The sequence below is a fragment of the Malania oleifera genome, chromosome 11, assembly GCF_029873635.1.
Source record: "Malania oleifera isolate guangnan ecotype guangnan chromosome 11, ASM2987363v1, whole genome shotgun sequence".
NCBI lineage: Eukaryota > Viridiplantae > Streptophyta > Magnoliopsida > Santalales > Ximeniaceae > Malania > Malania oleifera.
The window spans coordinates 29696380-29717944 of NC_080427.1; positions in this window are offsets into that span (position 1 = coordinate 29696380).

A 21565-nucleotide genomic window follows, 5' to 3' on the forward strand; every position below is an offset into this window, starting at 1 on the left:
GTTTTAGATAATTTGGGGTGTAAGAAACTTAAATTTGAATTTAAAAACTTTTAAAATTTCTAGCCATTAACAGTGTTCAAATGTATGAGGAGTCGAGTTCAGTCGTCTGAGGTACTATAAAACTTTGAAAAACTTAACTAGATACAAAGTCAAACGTCTGAGGTTCACACTTCAATCGTCTAGGCCTCTACTGCCTCTTCAGGATTTTGACAAAAAAAAAAAAAAATCTTCAGAAGATTGAACTAATTCTTCAGTCGTTTGAGCAAATTCTTTAGACGTCTGAGATTTTATCTTTAGTCATCTGGCAGATAAAAACTAGTTATTCAGATTTGTTTTCAAAAACCTCTTTGCTCTCTTGCTTTTGTTGATTCACAAAACTTTTTCCCAGGGTTTTTAAGATAGAATCTCTAAGTCCATAACCCCTAAAGAGCTTCAAAAATATTTTCATATGACATTTTGAAATGAAGTACTTACATCACATATCCTAAAGCCTTAGTACTCTAAGCTTTGAAGTCTTCCAAGATATTTGACTTTGAGTTCCTTTTGACTTGAACTTGAGTCAAATTTAGATATCTTCATGCTTTCATCACTTTAAATCTGAGTATGACTTGTTTAGACCTTTAGTGATCGTGAGCTTGCATTTATACTTTCTTTTGAACCTTGTGTTTAAATATTCCTACAAAATCACCGCTTTACCAGCATATGTTAATCCATCCTTCATTTGTTATCATCAAAACAAGATTTGAAAGTCTTTTTAGGCCAACAAATAAATCTATTGCAAGCTTAAACCCTAGGTAACTACTTTGATTATATTTGATAAAATATTTGTGTGATACTTGATTAGGGTTTTCGAGGTAATCTTGAATATTCACTTATTGAATATATTATCTTGAATTAAATTTTCAAGATCTCACTTAAGCATTAAATACTATTATCTATGAGTGTATAAGTTATTGTTTGTGCGTATTGGTACATATCTGCTTACTTGAGAAGCATTTGAATTGTACGTAATTTTATATTCATTGTTGTATTCCAGGCGTGGCCTGAGGGGGTGTTAATCTAGCCCCATAAGGATCAGTTGTAATTCGGTTGTGGCCTGAGGTGGGTCTTCTCCGTCCCTTTAAGGAGAGGTTGTAAAGGTTGAGGTCAGCCCTGGTAATTTGACCTGATATTGTATCCAGTGCCGCTCCACCCATTGAGTGAGCATTAGTGGAATCCTCAGACTTGCGAGCTAAGATGGGGACGTAGGTAGTATTGGCCGAACCTCGATAACATACCGTGTGTGCACTTTATATTTTCACAATTTATTTACGACACTTGTATGTTATTTTTTAATAGACTGTGAATGTTGTGCATTTAATTTCCGCACATTATATTTATCTGTGCATTTGGGATTGCACAGACAGACCCTAGGTTGTGAAATATTGCTAATATGTGGTTAAACATAGGAAGAAGTTTAAATTTTCAATTCACCCCACTCTTGGGAATGCACCAATTCTAGCAATTGGTATCAGAGCCTCGTTGCATAGACTTAAACGTTTTGCAAAAGATCGCAGTGGCTGACATTGGTGTTGTAGAAACTCGAACCCACAAAATAAAAGAAATAAGTAAGAAAAGAAGAAAGGGAATTTAAAAAGGGCAAAGTAGTAGGGTTCATCGATGAATCCCTTGATTTCGTTCATCAATGCCCTTTTGTTTCTTGTCGACGAAGTTTAGGCATCGTCGACAAAGAAACCCCGAACAATAGGAATTTTAGACTTAGGGTTCGTCGATGAACCCTTCCTTTCGTCAACGAAAGCCCTTTTGCAGTTCATCGACGAAGACCTTATTTCATCGACAAAGACGACCGGGTCAACGATCTATAAATAGGTTTTAACTTTGTTAGCTTTGGTGTATTCCCAAGAGAGGGGGGGTGAATTGGGTATTTAAAAATTATCGCCTAGGTCAATCGGTTTAACAACTGTATTACTTAACCTAGGGTCTGTCTATGCAATTTTAAACCCAATCATTCACAATAGTAAAATATAAACATTCATGTGCTAAAATTTAAAATGCGAAAATTAAAAGCACGCACAAGAAATGTTATCGGGGTTCGGCTAACTATACCTACGTCCCCGCCTTTGGCTTGCCAGACTGAGGATTCCACTAAAGCTTACCTAATGGGTGGAGCAACACTGGTTACAATCAGGTCAATTCAAGGGGCTGACCTCAACCAACACGCCTTACCAGGATGGCGCACCTAGCTTTCCTAACTGAGTCTAAGTCAGTTCGGGACTATTCAACAGGGCTAGTCTCCCTCTTCAGGCCCGTGCCTGGAATACAACCAATGTATATAAAATTTTTGTACACAAAAATATGTTTTTCACAATAAGCAGATATGTACTACAATATGCACAATATAATCAATGCACCTCAATGATGTAAGAACTATAAGCTCAGTGCTCTACATGTGCAATCAACACTCAATATAATTAGTTTATCTAATCAAGCACAAGAGTGTATATCAAAGCAAGATTTGAAACACAATATTTGAATATCACAGTATCAGATCAAGGTTTCAAATATGCTAACTAGATGATTCAAACAACCTTAATAAGATGTTCTCAATGTACTAAGCACAATGGATGTTTGAATGCAAGCTTTGAAAATGATTTTTGCACACAAAAAATATAGGCTAAGGTAACTTGCAATGATAATGCAAGAACCACAAGCCATTAAGTCTTCCTACACAAGATTTATCCAAGGAAAATGAAGTTCTAGAGTGTTTGGGAGTGGTATAGGCTAAAAAGGGATTTTTGATTTTGAGAGAATTTTGGCCCTAATCAATTTGTTAATCCTTGCTAATTACGAAAAATGAACAGGTATTTATAGGCAAGGAGGATTTTTTGACTATTGGGGACTAAATGGGGATAATTAGAAAAGTTTAAAACAAGTTTAATGAAATTAACCTATTTTACCCCATTTAAAAAATCAGTAAAAATATTTTAACCTGAGAGGTTTGGGTGCCCGACCTGAGGTTCAGTTGCCCGAACAGACTCACTCATAAGACCATTATTTAATGGTTCGGGTGCCCAAATTGAGGATCGGTTGGCTGAAACAAAGTCAATAGCATTTTTTTCGTAGGCTCGGGTGCCCGGTTCCAAGTTTGGTTAACCAAACCAGCCAATTTGGTCACCCGAGCCCATTTTGAACGTGATCGTGCCTGGGTAGTTGAAAAGGAACCTGACACAGGTTCGGGTGCCCGAGGGAGATACGCTCAATGTAGGTTTGGGTGCCCGAAGCATGAAGTCAACATGTTGACTTGTTCAGTCGCCCAAGCCGTTTTACACGGTCCCCTGATTATGTAAGTGATATAGGGACTTTCTTACGTGCAAGTACTAAGACCTAGGGTCTTTTTTAAGGCCTTTTTAAGTACGTCAAAAAAATTGGCATCGATCGACTTTCAGTTAACCGAAGGGTGATCCCTAAGGTCTCTACAGTCTTTGAGCTTTAGTTCTTACATGCATGCCAAACATTAATTATTATAGAACGTTCCTATATTACTATTACAGACCCAATATTAAACTTATAAAATTTCAACAATGAATCTTCTGGGTCTTCGTTTACTTCAAGCCACTGTATGCTGCATGCCATCAATATGATCTAGTTAGTATGATCCTACACACAAACTTGACAACCATTAAATACCAGAGTATTTGTCATTATCAAAACTAGGAATGACCCATGGGGTCAACAAACTTTACTTCTTCATTAAGAAGCTAAAATTTTTTTTTCTCTCTTTTTCAAAAACTGTGCCCCTCACTCTCTCTCTACAATTTCTCGTAGTTCATTACCATAATCGACGGTCAGATGTTACCACGAGGATCTAGGAGAGTTTCTCTACAAGCCTAACGGAATGGGTTTTTGAACGGGGCTTTTGTAATAACCCCAAAAAGGGATATAGAAGATTAGTGGAGTGATTCCAAAAAAAAAAAAATTAATTAGTTAATTAATCGGATTTAAAATAATAATAATAAGAAAAATATATTATTATTTTTATTAATAAAATATATTATTATTAATATTAATTAAATATATTATTATTATTATTATTATTATTATTATAACATACTTCCTTTAGGAATGATCCTGAAGGAAGGAAAGAATTTTTTTTCATTTTGCATGAAGCTTCCTGCGCCAGAACCCCCCTCCCTTTTTTTTTTCTTCTTCTTTTCTTCTTTTTCTTTTCTTTTCTGTTACACGTAGTTCTTTTTCTCCCTCTCTCCTCGATTTCGTGATGGATTTTCGCTCGATCGAAAATCGAAAGATATCGTTGAGCTCCATTCTCCGCTGCCGTCATTTCTATCGGAGTGGATCGTTGGTAGGAGCGGCATAGGCGTATCTCCTAGGGTAAGCCAAATTTTTTTTTTTTAATTTTTTACAAATTATAAGCCCAATCGATGAATGGACACCACCACGAGAATCTAGGGATGATTCTCTACAAGTCTAGTGGGACGGAATTCTCGTGGGATTGTCGTGGGAAAACCTCAAATTTGGGGTACGGGGGTTATTAAAGGGCTTATTGTTAATTAATTAGGATTAATTTAGAAATGCTAAAATTTTGAGCATCGGGAGTTGAAGTAGAATTTTCGAAAATTTAGGGTCCGGGTGAATGCCACGGGTGTAATTTTGGGACCCGCAGGCAAAATTCAGAAAATTAAGTGGGGGTGTTAAATATTAGTTTAAATATTAATTTGAGATATATAGAGCTTAGGGAAGGTTAGATGGGTATTATTTTGGAGAAATAGATTAATTAATCTAGGGAAAATGCAAATTTTAGGAATTGAATTTCGGGAGCCAAGAGCATAGGATTTGGGGTTTTAGTGAGACTCTCAGTAAGCCAGGTAAGGGGAATAAATTATAGCAGTGTTTTTAGAATTACTATTTAAGTTAATATGTGAAAATGAGCATATGATATTTTGTTTCAAAATTATTATGATATAAATATCAGATAAACTTTGTTGCATTTGAGTAATTTTAAATTATGATATTTTGGAGTGTGAAATATAACGATGAGTAATTTCTGAGAAAATATTGAAATGAGAATTATTGATGTGATTAGTGAAAAATAATGAAATAAGGTATTTATATGTGAGTAGAAATGTTTTGCCTGAAAGATGAGATTTTGTTAATTTCTGATTTTGGAAAATAATGAAATGTGGTATTTATTTGTGAGTGGAAATTATTTGCATGAGAAATGAGTTTGTATAAATTTTTGATATGAGTATTGTGGGAAAAAGTGAAAAATACGTGAAATATGATATATGTTATTACGAGATGATGAAATGTGCACAGAAAATGATGAGAATATTTATATTGAACGGAATTGTGATATAATGGAATATGATTGATGAAATACCAATACCGCATAATGATTGTGGGTACGTGGTAGTGAACCCTGATGGATGGTTAAGATATTGAGTACGGTATCGTTGCGAGTGGTGTTAGTGCAACCACACAGACTCTTGGAATGTGTGGCGTGATAGTCGACTGAACCATTTTGTAGGGTTGTTGGCCCCCTTGAGTCCGGATCAGGGTTATAGGCTGGCCAGTCATATTACAGACACGATATGTGATATGATACTTTGATCTAACCGGGTCGGCCAACCGCGGTTAGATCTAGCCTTCGGACCGCATAACCTTGACCATGTGGGGAAGCATGGGGTGGATAGAAAAATCCTGAGGGTGGCCATGAGTTACAAATGCGATGTTGGTATTTGATACCAAGGATACTTATGAGCCGGAAATTAAAATAAAAACGGAAAGTGAAAGAATGATAAAATTGGCTAAAATGAAAAATGAGAGAAAGAATGGAAATTGAGAAATAAAGAATGTTAAATATGAGAAATGAACTGTGTGAGTTAATGACATAAATAATTGAGGGGAAGTGAAACTCTCCACCTGAGGGTTTGCTGAGTAAGGTGAGTGCCCTAATAGGTATCAGATGTGGCTATACCCGACGGCATAACGTGTTAGGGTAGAGGGAAACTACCTGTATGGGTGGGTAATCTTCTGTATCCTCAGGAACTTTGCGAGTAAATATGTGTTGGAAATCATTGAATTTGAGAAATGCTTCTAAAGCTTATAAAAGCTTGTGTTGTATATCTATATGATTATGAGAATGTGTATATCAGTGTATTTTCTCAAATGAAATGATGGTTTGAAAAGTAAAGTGTATTATAACTGAACTCATATGGCCACACACTGTAAATAATTTATTCCTTCTTATTGAGACGTGTCTCACCAAAATTATCTAAATTTTTCAGGGGACAGAGATAGACCAGGTGATAGAGCTCCATGACCATTGGGAACTGAGACCCTGACACACAGGGTGAGTTTTTAGACTAAGGGAGGTGTAATTCCCCTAGTGTTGAGCCGTTTTTGAGTTTGTGATAATGATGTATATGTGTGTATGCAGATATTCTGCATATTGTATTCTGAATGATATAAATATACTGTCTTCCGCTGTTAGGTTTTATAAATAGAATGACTTTTTACCCGGTACCCAATGCGAGTCGGGTCGTATGAATGATAGTAGGATTGTTGATGTGGCCGATTTGTGGATGATGATGTGTAAATTATTTATTCTTGATTTATTAAAAAAAATTGTACGAAAATCAGGGCGTCATAGTTTGGTATCATAGCCTAGGTTGCTAGATTCTGTAGACTTTAGTAGATAGCGGAATACAATACCAGAGTATAGGAGTGGATTTTGAGGAATATAGGAGATGGGTAGATTAAGATGGGGGTTAGTGATTGTTAGAGGATAAGGTGAGAATTTAGGGTTCTATCTTGCGGCCTAGTGACAGGAGTATTGGGGTTGTTTCTGTGTTTTTCCTAGGGTGAAGATTTCAAGAAAACCATAACTACTATCGATGGGTCTTGTTTCTATGTGGTAGGATTGAATCTTAAATGGGGATTAAGGATATGGATAGAAGAGTAATTTATGAGTTATAGCGGTGTATGGGTTGTGTGATAGTGATTGTACGCTGAGATTAGCTGCTTCCTTTGTAGGATGGATCTGGAAAACAGCAACACGAATGTGGGAGGTGATGGAGTAGGGCCTTCCAGTATGGGTGGTGCAGACCGTGATGTAGTGTTGCGTAGTGTCACTCAGCAGGTGATGGCTGAGATGGCTAGGAGCTCGGGGAAGCGGAGCTGCACGATCGAGCAGTTCAAGCGTATGCAACCCCCCGTCTTTTGCTGGAGGAGCGGACCCATTGGTAGCAGAGAACTGGGTTTAGGACATAGAGGACATACTGGCAGTCCTCTTATGTACAGACGAGCAGATGGTGTTATTTGCCACATTTAAATTGACCGAAGAAGCAAAGCGGTGGTGGAGGTCAGTGAGATTACTTGAGGAGCAGATACTTGACCCTGTAGCGATGACGTGGAGTCACTTCAGGGAGGTTTTCTTCGAGCGGTACTTTCCCTCTATGGTCAGGAGTGCAAAGGCGTCAGAGTTTCTGGATCTAACACAGGGGTCTATAATGGTGCAACAGTACGCAGTGAGGTTTGTTGAGCTGTCCCGATTCACCCTGTATATGGTTCTAGGAAGGCGAGGAAGCTTGAGGAGGGCCTAAGACAGAACTTGTATGAGCAGGTGGTAGGTTTTTGAGTTCAGACCTTCTCAGAGATAGTGGACAGGGCTACAATGATTGAGAGCAGCATACAAAGAGGCGCAGCAGCACAGAGCTAAAGGAAGAGGCCCGTGCCTTCTGATTTTCAGGCAGGGTCCAATCGAGGGCCGTGGAGGAGATACAATAGTAGGGGAGAACGACAACAAGGAGGAGGAGAGCGAGCAGTACAAGGCAGACAGATGCTCCCTTCTTGTCCTAGATGTTTGGGGAGGCACCCAGGTGAGTGTCGAGCGAGGAAGGTTATCTGCTATCAGTGCCACCAGCCTGGGCATTTCGTGATGAACTGTCAGGCACTGCCAGCGGTAGCGGCTGCTCCACGACCTTATAAAGGAGGCTACCAAGCACCTCGAGGTGGAAAACAAAGGAATACTGCTTCGGCGCGAGTTTATGCACTAACGCCGGGAGATGCTAAGGCGGCGGGAGATGTGGTGACAGGTACTGTTTCAATACTATCATTTAAAGCTATTGTCTTGTTTAACTCTAGGGCGACTCATTCTTTTATCGTCCGGGATTATGTATAGTTGTGTGGGTTTGAGCCTCAGTAGTTAGATGTTAGTTTGTCTGTTGCTATGCCGATTGGGGCCGTAGGGGTATGTAGAACGGTACTCAGAGACTGTCCAGTGGATATTCAGGGGAGGCCTTTATTAGCTAATCTGGTGATTCTAGACATACATGGGTTTGAGATAATCTTGGGTATGGATTGTTTAACTGCCCACTATGCTAGCATTGATTGTCATCAGAGAGTGGTAGTATTCGAACCTTTAGAGGGACAAGAGTACAGATTTGTGGGATCACGTGTGCGTACCCCACCTCAGTTACTATCTGCGATTCAGGCACGTAGATTGCTATTAGAAGGTTGTCAGGGATATTTAGCCTGTGTGAAGGCAGTATTAGAAGGGGAGCTGAGGGTGGAGAAGATCCCCGTGGTGAGGGATTTTCCTAATGTATTTTTCAAGGATTTTCCAGGAGTATCTCCTGATCATGAGATAGAGTTCGTTATTGATCTGGTTCTGGGGATAGCGCCGATTTCGAAGGCGCCGTATAGAATGGCAACAACAGAGCTGAAAGAATTGAAAGAACAACTGTAGGAACTATTAGATAAGGGGTTTATTCGGCCTAGTGTGTCGCCTTGGGGAGCACCAATTTTGTTTGTGAGAAAGAAAGATGGGTTGATGAGGTTGTGCATTGATTACAGGGAAATAAATAAAGTAACTATCAAGAACAAATACCCACTCCTGTGTATCGATGATTTGTTTGACCACTTACAGGGGACACAGATCTTTTCGAAGATAGATTTATGCTCTGGGTACCATCAGGTGAAAGTCAGAGCGGAAGATGTTCCAATGACGGCATTCAGAACACGGTATGGTTATTATGAATTTCTAGTTATGCCGTTTGGGTTGACGAATGCTCCTACAGTGTTTATGGATCTGATGAACAGGGTCTTTCACCAGTACTTGGACCAGTTTGTGGTAGTGTTTATTGATGATATACTGGTGTATTCGAAGAGCCCAGAGGAGTATGAGGAGCATCTGAGTATAGTGTTGCAGGTGTTGCGAGAGAAGAAGTTATACGCGAAGTGCAAGAAGTGTGAGTTCTGGCTGGAATAGGTTACCTTCCTTGGACACGTAATATCCAGGGGTGGTATTTCTATTGATCTGAGTAATATTGAGGTGGTAAGAGACTAGGTACGACCAAAGAATGTGCACGAGATTAGGAGTTTCTTGGGATTGGCTGGGTACTACTGCAGGTTTGTTGAGGGCTTCTCGAGAATGTCAGGACCGCTGACTAGATTAACCAAGAAGGGAGTGAAGTTTAAGTGGTCTGATGAATGTGAACAGAGCTTCCAAGAGTTGAAGCAACGACTTATCACTACACCTGTGTTGATGATTCCTTCAGGAGAAGAGGGGTTTGTAATTTATAGTATTGAGTCCCATAAAGGGCTCGGATGCGTGTTGATGCAGCGAGGGAGAGTGATAGCCTATGCCTCACAACAGTTGAAAGAATATGAGAAAAAACTACCCTACCCATGATCTAGAGTTGGTGGCGGTTGTTTACGCACTGAAGATTTGGAGGCACTATCTATATGGGGGTAGGTGTGAGATATTTACTGACCATAAGAGCTTAAAGTATTTCTTCATGTAGAAGGAATTGAATATGAGGCAGAGGAGATGACTAGAGCTAATAAAGGATTACGACTGCACTATCAGCTACCACCCAGGAAAGGCTAATGTGGTTGCTGATGCTTTGAGTCAGAAATCAATGGATTCATCTGTGTCTGCAGTGGAGATTCAGCATTCGATCCAGATGGATCTGGAGAGATTCGGTGTGGAGCTAGTAGAGGGCGATCACCAGGCATTTATTGCTGACTTGATTTTGCAGCCGACTCTACATGAGAGGATTAAAACAGCTCAGAGGAATGATGCAGAACTAGTAAAGCTTATGGGAAATGTATAGGATGGTCAGGAACCAGAGTTCAGTATTTCAGATGATGGAACCTTGAGGTTCCATACTAGGTTATGCATTCCTGCCGACCCTGAGATCAAGAAAGTTTATCTGGAGGAAGCACATCGGTCTCTGTATACTGTACATCTAGGTAGCATTAAAATGTACAAGGATCTTCGAGAGTCCTTCTAGTGGAGTAACATGAAGAGGGAGATAGCCCAGTATGTGGATTAGTGTTTGACATGCCATCAAGTGTAGGCTGAGTGTCAGAGACCGACGGAGTCATTGCAACCACTCCACATTCCTGAGTGGAAGTGGGAGCATATAGTGATGGATTTCGTCACTAGATTGCCGCCAGCATTACATGGACAGGACGCTATTTGGGTAGTGGTGGATTGACTAACGAAGACTGCCCAATTTTTTCCGATCAGAGTTAGCTACTCTATGGACAGATTGGTCAAGTTATACATCCAGGAGATAGTTAGGCTCCACAGCATCCTAGTGTCCATAGTTTCAGACAGAGACCCACGGTTCACATCTCGTTTTTGGAAGAGTCTGTAAGGGGCCATGAGTTCTCAATTGTCGTTCAGCACAACTTTTCATCCTCAGTCAGATGGGCAGATAGAGAGGACGATACAGATTCTCGAGGATATGCTGTGAGCATGTGTGCTCGACTTTGGAGGTCGTTGGATGCAGTATTTGCCACTGGTTAAGTTTGCGTATAACAACAGCTACCAGACTAGCATTGGGATGACACCGTATGAGGTGTTGTATGGCAGGAGGTTCCGATCCCCATTGTACTGGGATGAGATCAAGAAGAGACAGATATTGGGGCCAGAGCTGATACAGCAGACTCGAGTAAAGTCGGAATCATCACGGACAAGATCAGAATAGCACAGAGCCGGCAGAAGAGTTATGCAGATACTCGTTGGCGAGAATTGGAGTTTGATGCAGAAGATCACGTGTTCCTGAAGGTGGCACCAATGAAGGGAGTTATGAGGTTTGGGAGGAAGGGTAAGCTAAGCTCTAGGTATATTGGACCATTCGAGATTCTTGAAAGAGTAGGTCCAGTTGCCTATCGTTTAGTATTACCACCGGTCCTATCTAGGATCCATGATGCATTCCACATTTTTATGCTGAGGAAATACGTCTCCGACCCCTCCCATGTGATCAGATATGAAGCATTGGAGTTGGGTGATACTTTAGCTTATGAGAAAGTGCTAGTGCAGATTCTTGACTGGAAGGAACAGGAGCTACGCACGAAGAAGATTCTACTGGTAAAAGTTTTGTAGCGCAATCATGCTGTTGAGGTCGCTTCCTGGGAACAAGAGGATCAGATGTGCCAGAAATATCCACACTTATTCAGTGGAGCTTAGAGTTGAGCCAGTCAAGTGAAAGGAATAATATTGTATATTTTTATTTATATACTATAACGTAGGATAGATAGAGTTTCTAGTTTTGAAATGTGAATGGTTTTGGGAGAATTTTGAATAGTTGTAATCTTCCAGAACCTTTGTTGTAACCACGGTATTCCTCCGCCATAAGTGAGGGTAATTAATAAAATGGGAAGAATTTTCGCTAAGGATGGGAAGTAGGGGAATAGCAAATTTCGAGGACAAAATTTTTATAAGGAGGGGAGAATGTAATAACCCCAAAAAGGGATATAGAATATTAGTGGAGTGATTCAAAAAAAAAAAAAATTAATTAATTAATTAGATTTTAAAAAATAATAATAATTAAAATATATTATTATTTTTATAAATACAATATATTATTATTAATATTAATTAAATATATTATTATTGTTGACCTTATAGGTCGCACCCTGGTTTTGATAATGACAAATACAATTGTATTTAATAAATATCTAGTTCGTGTGCAGGTTTATACTAGCATATATTCAAGGACACGTGAAAGCTTGAAGACAATTTCATATTCCAAATTGTAATATCTCTAAGTGAATTTTGTCTATAATAGTAACTAGGATGTCTGTAATAGTAATTAGGGTTTTGGTTTGTAATAAGCACACACATCACATGCATGATTTATTTTGTAAGCTCGAACCAAACCCTGAATGAAAGAGTACTGTAGAGAGACCTTAGGGTACACCTTCGGTCGACCGACACCGAACTTTTTCGGTGTTTCCAAAACTGGACCCCAAGTGACCTTAGGACACACACATATGCACATATGTTTATTAGGCACTTGGAATAAACCTTTTTAGGTCAATTCGGGACCGAAATGCACACTTGGTGCACTTTCGGTCGACCAGCCAATTCAGTTCAAATTGGCCCGGTCGACCGAAATCGGTCCGGGTCAACTATTTGACCCGGTCCCGGTCGACCGAACACCCTGGGAGTCAACATTTTGACCCCCCGATCAACCGACCAAATTTGTACTGCAACGACCTGGTTGATCGAAGGGTTTTGGAGGATTCCCAACTGTACGGTTGACCGAGCCATGCAGTTCAAAAAGGCCTCGGTTGACCAAACCGCGGTATTTTTGAAAATCGCCCTTGTCCGGTCGACCGACCACTCAGTTCAAAATGCTCCCGGTCGACCGAGCTACTTGAGTCCTGGTCGACCGAACCACTTTTGGTCGACCGGACCTCTCGGGTTGCTCATATTTTTTTACCGAGGTTAAATTTTTTAAACAGGGTTAAAGTTTCTTAAGTGTCATTAATCTTTTTTGAAAATCCCTAATAAGTCCCTAACGGTCAAAATTTTTAGTATGTCTATATATATACTCCTTCATTTGGTGATTTAAAGCACTGATTAGCAAAAAGGATTAGGAAAATCTCTCTCAAGCAAAAATACCTCCTTGTGATTCCTACTTGCTCAAATCTTTCCCAAAAGCACTTTAGCTCATTTCTTCAAATCATTTGTAAGTGCTTTGAGTGTATATTCAAACAGGTTTTGCTCTCATTGTTTAAGAGTGTTTAAATCGATTTTTCTCTCGAGAGCATAACCTAAGTTTTCTTAGGAGGCTTTGCTAATAAGCCTATTCTAAGAAAACTTGTGGTAAACTTCTGAGTGTTGCATTATCATTGCAACATCTTTGGAAGTGTGTATTTGTTTTGATTTGCAAAAACATATTTCAAGCTTACTCAAATATCTTGTGGAACTTATTGAACAATTTGTGAAAAGGTATTTGTGCTTGTTACACTAATCTTTGTGGTATTATTTATACAAGTAATATAGCATTTACCGAAAACAAAGATTATCTATTTTGCCATTCAAGCATATACATATTCGTATGACTGACTCATTCTATTGATTGATTATGTTGAGGCTTGTTTGATACTCTGTGTGAATACGCTTGATTGAATATTTTAAAGTACACAGATTATTATTGACACTCTCACGTACGTACTACACTGATAGAAAACATAGTTGAGAGTTGACATATTCAGACCACACAGAGCTTACATTTTAAATCACTTGTGGTGTTTGTGTTTGTGCGCATTTGTGGTACAAATCTGCTTTACGTGAAAGCACTCCTGCATTGTACCTTGTGATTGTATATCTGAGAGATTCCAGGCGTGGCCTGAGGGGCGGTAATCCAGCCCGGTAAGGATTGGTGTAAAGGTTGAGGTCAGCCCTGTGCTAATTGACGTGGTTTGTATAGGTGCCACTCCACTCATTTAAGTGAGCAAGTTATTGTGATAATCGTTGTGCTGGTTAGCCAAGGCAGGGACGTAGGTAGTTGGCCGAACCTCGATAACATATCTGCGTGTCATCTTTCCTTTACTGCTTTCTGACGCTTATATGATTGTTTAAACTGCTTTATTTAATTTCTGGTATATTTACATTATTTGTACTAGATTGACCCTAAGCTTGTGAACATACTGCTGCTAGGAGAAATACCTAGAAGATAAAATTTAAAAATACCAATTCACCCCCCCTCTTGGGATCACGGTAAAGCTAACAATTATTATTATTATTATTATTATTATTATTATTATTATTATTATTATTATTACAACATACTTCCTTCAGGAATGATCCTGAAGGAAGGAAAGAATTTTTTTTCCTTTTCTCCTGCACTAGAACTCCCCTCCCTTTTTTCTTCTTCTTCTTTTCTTATTTTCCTTTTCTTTTTTGTTACACACAGTTCTTTCTCTCTTCTCTCATTCTCTCTCCCTCTCTCCTCAATTTCGTGATGGATTTTTGTCTGATCAAAAATCAGAAGATACCGTTGAACTCTGTTCTCCGCTGCCGTCATTTCTAGTGGAGCGGATCGGTGGTAGGAGCGGCGTAGGCGTATCTCCTAGGGTAAGCCAATTTCCTTTTTTTTTTTTTTTAAATTTATGGCAAATTATAAGCCAATCGACGAACGGACACCATCACGAGAATCTAGGGATGATTCTCTACAAGTCTAGCGGGACAGAATTCTCGTGGGGTTGTCGTGGGCAAAACCCCAAATTTGGGGTACGAGAGTTATTAAGGGGCTTATTGTTATTTAATTAGGATTAATTTAGAAATGTTAAAATGTTGAGCATCTGGAGTTGAAGTAAAATTTTCAGAAATTTAGGGTCCGGGTGAGGGCTACGGGTGTAATTTTGGGATCTGCAGGCAAAATTTAGAAAATTAAGTGGGGGTGTTAAATATTAGTTTAAATATTAATTTGAGGTATATGAAGCTTAGGAAAGGTTAGCTGGGTATTATTTTGGAGCAATAGATTAATTAATTTAGGAAAAATGCAAATTTCAGGAGTTGAATTTTGGGCGCTAAGGGCGTAGGATTTGGGGTTTTAGCAAGACTCTCAGTAAGCCAAGTAAGGGGAATAAATTATAACAATGTTTTTAGAATTACTATTTGAGTTAATATGTGAAAATGAGCATATGATATTTTGTTTGAAAATTATTATGATATAAATATCAGATAAATTGTGTGGCATTTGAGTAATTTTAAATTGTGATATTTTGGAGTGAGAAATATAATGATGAGTAATTTCTGAGAAAATATTGAAATGAGAATTATTGACGTGATTAGTGAAAAATAATGAAATATGGTATTGATATGTGAGTAGAAATGTTTTGCTTGAAAGATGAGATTTTGTGAATTTCCGATATTGAAAAATAATGAAATGTGGTATTTATTTGTGAGTGAAAGTTATTTGCATGAGAAATGAGTTTATATAAATTATTGATATGAGTATTGTGGGAAAAAGTGAAAAATACGTGAAATATGATATATGTTATTATAAGATGATGAAATGTGCATAAAAAATGATGAGAATATTTATATTGAACTGAATTGTGATATACTAGAATATGATTGATGAAATATCAATACAGCATAATGTTTGCGGGTATGTGGTAGTGAACAATGATGGATGGTTATGATATTGAGCACGATACCGTTGCGAGTGGTGTTAGTATGACCACATGGACTCTTGGCGCGTGTGGCATGACAGTCAAATGAACCATTTTGTAGGATTTTTGGGCCCCCTGAGTCCGGATCAGGGTTATAGGCCGGTCAGTCGTACTACAGACGCAATATGTGATATGATACTTTGATCTAACCGGGTCGGCCAACCACAGTTAAATCCAGCCTTCGGGTCGCACAACCTTGACCATGAGGGGAAGCATGACGTGGATAGAAAGATCCTCAGGGTGGCCATGAGTAACATACGCGATGTTGGTATTTGATACCAAGGATACTCATGAGTTGGAAAGTAAAATGAAAACGGAAAGTGAAAAAATGATAAAATTGGCTAAAATGAAAAATGAAAGAAAGAATGGAAATTGAGAAATAAAGAATGTTAAATATGAGAAATGAAATGTGTGAGTTAATGACATAAATAATTGAGGCGAAGTGAAACTCTCCGCCTGAGGGCTTACTGAGTGAGGTGAGTGCACTGATAGGTATCAGATGTGACCATACCCGGCGACATAACGTGTTAGGGCAGAGGGAAACTACTTGTATGGGTAGGTAATCTTCCCTATCCTCAGGGATCGTGCTTAATAGGCCTAGAGGGCCCGATCTAGTTGTAAAGTCTATGTATATAGTGTGTATGGACTGAGTTTTCTTTTGGTACAGTATTAGGGGTTGTAATATGGATATTTGGAGACATTTATGCATAATAGTAATTAGAACTCTAGTAATGTGTTTGGAGAATGTATCACTTATTTCCGCTGCATTTATATTGAATATGGTATTAGGAACACAGACGTCAGTTAAGTAGCACCTCAGGCCCCACGTGGCGGGTCGGGGCATTACAGGTGTATCTCCATTCGGAGAGAGACGATCACCTTCTAGTAGTCCATTATTTTGTGGTGTTGATTACACCGCTTGGAAATTTAGAATGAGCATATTTATAAAAGCAATGGACTGGAAGGCTTGACAAGTGATTGCTAAAGGAAGTGGTTTAAAAATTTTTGAAAATGATTTCAACTTGATTAATTTTAATGCCATGCATATGCTATATTGCGCCTTAGAGTCGAACATTTTTCTTGAGATCATGGTATGCAGAAGTGCATAGGAGATCTAGGTTGAGTTAGAAAAGAGATATAGAGAGACCTAGGAAAAGGAGATTGCCACTCTAGAAGCTCCAAGATCAGATGATTAGGTAGTGGCAGATCATGAACTAACTGCAATAACCAACAAGGAGGTATATATCTCACCTTCTGGTTTAATTAATATTGCATGTGATGATTCATCTGTTGATTCTTGCAACACATTATTTAATTAATCATTTGTTGAATGTTGTGATAATCCTGCTGATGACACATGCAATGATTCATATAATGATTGTGTTAAAGTTTTTGATGAATCATGTGTTGAATTCAATGATGAAAGCATGACTTGTAATGAAAAACTAGAAAATGCTTTAATGAAAATGCATAAATTTCTAGTTAGGTTATCTACGAAGAAAACGCTTTTGAAAAATGAAACTAAAAGGATGGAAAAGCAATTAGACAAATTAAACGAGTATCATGCCATCCTTGAAAAGAAAAAGTTTGAAAAGATATTGAGAATTTTCTGCTTAGAGGAAGAAACAGATGATTATTCTAGTATTATAATCAAAGTTGAAAATGAAAAGAATAATCATAACGAACCTTTCATAGTTAAAAGAAAAAATATTTTCAAAAAGGGTTCGTGTTATGTTTATCAAACCCATAGTCATGCCTCATCAGGTAAAAACAAAATAAACAAGCATATCCCTTCACGAAAATCCAAAACTTGCTTATTTCGAAAAATGAAATGGCACATTCAATCTACTTGTCCATCTAGAAGTGCCAGAGGCTTAGATAAAGAGATGGTGTGGGTAATTATGAAGGCAAACCCCTTATGACCAAAGGAAGATCAGACTCAAATTGAAATTACATAATTATCACATTCTTCTTTAGTGCATAGGATTAGTTATAGGGGGTAGTGATGACTGTAGGCTTGAGAAGTGGTTCGTGCTTAAAATGAAAATTCTTAGTATATGCATTCACTATACACTATATTGAATACAAAGAATCTTAAATAATTAAACCAATATAAGTATTCAAGTAATATATCCAACCTAAACTTAATATATATATATATATATATATATATATATATATATATATCATAATGGTTGGATAAAATGTGAAAATTGGCTAAAGCATGATTTAGAATATCCACTTCCAATTGGACAAGGCATCTTTGCTAGGTATATATCTCTTAATGCTTAATCCATACTTGAATTTAAACACCTTAAGTTAAGCATACTCTGTCTTTTAGAGCTTCATATCCTTTTAATGAAGTTGAACCCTCGAATAAAAATCAAATACACAATAACATGTAAGGATTTCTAGCAATAATACTCAATGAATCAAACACTCACAATGCTAGATTTCTCAAAGGAATGAAATTATTTGAGTGTATGGGCTTAGTATGAGAAAATAGGATTTGGAAATTTTTCAGAGAGTTTTTTGCTAATCAGTTTGCTAATATTTTTTTAATCCAAGCAAATGAGTCCCTATATATATATATATATATATATAGAAGGGCTAAATTTTAATCGTTGGGGACATATGGGTAATTATTAAAATTATTTAAGAAAATTAACCCCATTTAACCTTTATTAACCGTAGTAAAAATTAAAACAACCTGAGAGTTTAGGGTGCCTGATCCACAGTTCGGTTGTCTAAACAAACACAATGACAAAAGTTAATTTTGAAGTTTGAGTGCCCGAAACAGGGTTCGGTTTGCTGACTTAAGGCGATTTCCATTCTATCCACGGTTCGGTCGCCTGGTCCTGAGTTCAGTAGCCCGAGACATTTTTGAACGTGAAGTTTGGGTTGTCGAGTTGGTGGGAAAAGTCAGAATCATGGTTCGGTTGACCGAGGATAGTACGTTCATTTTGGTTCAGTCCCCTGAAACCAAGTCAACTTGTTGACTGGTCAATGATTCGGTCACCCGAAGTGTTTTAACACAATGGTTCGGTTGCCCGAAGCCTTACTGATTTTACCTTATAAGTCCAGTTTTACTTCAATTAAATCCTTTGATAATATATGTGATTTTGGGGACATCTTATGTGTATGTGCAAGGACCTGAGGTCTTTGTAAGGTCTTTTGAGCTTATTGCATCTACATGCATGTTATGTAGTGATTATTATAGACATTTTCCTAAATTACTATTACAGACCTGAATGAGCATAAATAAATTATAACAAGAATAAATCTTCTAGGTCTTTAGACTTTAAGTTTTCTTATACCATCAAGTGATCTTGCAAATATGAACCTGCACACAAACTTGATAGACATTAAATATCCGAGTATTTGTCATAATCAAAATCGGGTATGACCAATAGGCTCAACATTCTCCCCTTTTTGATAATGACAAATACACCATGCAAAAGTGGGTACATCCTTGAAAGGCTCCCCTTGACAATATGCACAATTGAGAATTTTTAAAGATTTAAAAGTTCAAATATTCTTCAGAAATATGCCCAATTTTAAAATAGACCCAATTTTGCCTTTTCTCCTCCTTTTGGCAATAGCAAAAAGGGCTATAGGAAACATAAAACACATAGGCATAGGTATTAAGTATGAATTATTTGAATACAAGATATGTTTGGGAAATATTTTAGAAGTTTCAGCAGCATGCCGTTTGAAAATAGAACATTTTCCCAAAAATACTTATATAGAAATGACCTGATTGAGTTTTAGATTAACAATTTATCCACAACTACTAACTCAAACAGTCCAGTATGATCAAGACATAAAACATAAATATAACTATCAACATGCAAGAGATATGATAGTCATGCATTTCAAAACACAAACAGATTCATAAGTCAATGATATATTTAAAGTGATACCAATTGTTATACCAATTGTTAGGAAGCTCCACCTAAGTTTTTGCACCAATAAAAAAAATCTAGGAGGCATCTCTATTATGTAGTAGACCTAACTCACGTCTAATTTGTATGAATCTGTCTTCCAGAAGTGGTTTGGTGAAAGCCCATTGCTCATTTGTGCACACAAACTCAAGTGCCACATCCCCTTTCTGCACATGATCATGAAGGAAATGATGTCTAATCTTAATATGTTTGGTTTGTGAATGTGAAATAGGATTTCTAGAAATATTAATTGCACTAGTATTATGACATTTAATGGGAACCATATTGTAGTGTAATCCAAAATCCATAAATTGTTGTTTCATATAGAGTGTTTGAGCACAACAACTTCTAGCCGCAATATATTTTGCTTCGGCTATGGATAAGAAAATTGAGTTCTGTTTCTTGGAGAACCAAGAAACTAGAGATTGTCCTAAATAGTGACAAGTGCCGCTAGTACTCTTCCTATCAACCTTACTACCGGCAAAGTCGGCATTAGTATAACTAACAATCTCAAATGTCCTTTGCTTAGGGTACCATAAGCCTAATTCTATGGTTCCAACTAGGTACCTAAGAATGCATTTAACTGCCAATAGATGAGACTCCTTAGGAGCTGCCTGAAATCTAGCACACATGCACACACTAAACATGATATCAGGTCAACTAGTTGTGAGGTATAGGAGACTACTAATCATACCACGATATAATTTCACATCCACAGAGATTCCTTGCTCATCTTTATCAAGTTTGATGGAAGAACTTATAGGAGTGCCAAGAATTTTACCATCTTCCATATTAAATCTCTTTAGCACGTCCCTAACATATTTAGATTGGCAAATGAAAGTCCCATATTTAGCTTGTTTATTTGCAGTCCTAAGAAGAAACTCAGTTCACCCATCATGCTCATTTCGAATTCACTTTGCATGCTTTTGGCAAACTCATTACACAAATCATCATTAGTTGCTCCAAAAATAATATCATCAACATAGATTTGAACAAGGAGCATATCATCATTTTTTGATTTGATGAAAAGTGTAGTGTCAATTTTGCCACGGGTAAACCCATTTTCAAATAGAAAACCACCAAGCCTCTCATATCAAGCTCTAGGAGTTTGTTTCAATCTGTACAAGGCTTTGAACAACCGGTATACATGATTAGGATATTTAAGGACAACAATAGAAAAAATAATTTGTTCGTGAAAAAAATTAGCTTTTAGCTTTTCAAGTTTTAATTTTGTAACTTCTAAAAAAACTAAATGTTGATTTTTAGAAACTAAAAAAACTATACCAAAAGTTAGACCTACCTTTATCTTTTAAAAAGGACAAGACAAAAGAGGGGGATCAAACTCACCCTAAAGAGCTTAAATGTTTAGCCTATTATTTATGAATATATATTAAAATGAAGTGCTCACTTGAGCTATCCCTAATGATTTTCTTTGGTTTAGTAAATGAGTTTTAAAATTAAATTTATGTTGAGCTTTTTTAATAAGTAGGTGTGAATATTTTCTCGTAATGTTATCGTTAAGTATGTCCCTTTAAAAAAAAAAATAATGTTTTCAACATAAATTTTAGGGTTTCGTCTTTCCTGGCCAATGCCTCCGCGAACGAAGCCTCAGGCTGCCTCAAAGCACGTCCACTTGCCACAATGCACTGCCAAGTGGCAGAGGGTCCAGGACCCGCCAAGGGGAGAGTCTTCTTCTTGGGGTCGAGCGGCCCTGGGTGAGCACTAAAGGATTTCGGATGAGATGATAGCACCAAGGGTGACTTTTGAGGATGTGCAATTGCCCCCAACACATTCTGCTGCGCCACCCATTAGAGAGCAGTCCCTGAATGTTACCCTAGAGCTTATAGAGGACATGTGTGCTCATCCAGTGCTGTTCCATACAATTAGGCCGACTATGCCATATGATTTTGAGGCTCTGCGCAAACCACCACCCTCCCCTCTTACCTCTAACTTGCATCGTATTCTAGAGGAAATGGCATGGGATCGAGATGCTGCTAGAGCAATAGCCGCCTCGCCTTGCTCGACCAATTCTGATTCTGATTCTGACTCTAATTAGGATAGACTAGATGCTTGGGATCTTTTGATGCGCTTTCTCTTTTGCTTATGTATTGTGCTCATGC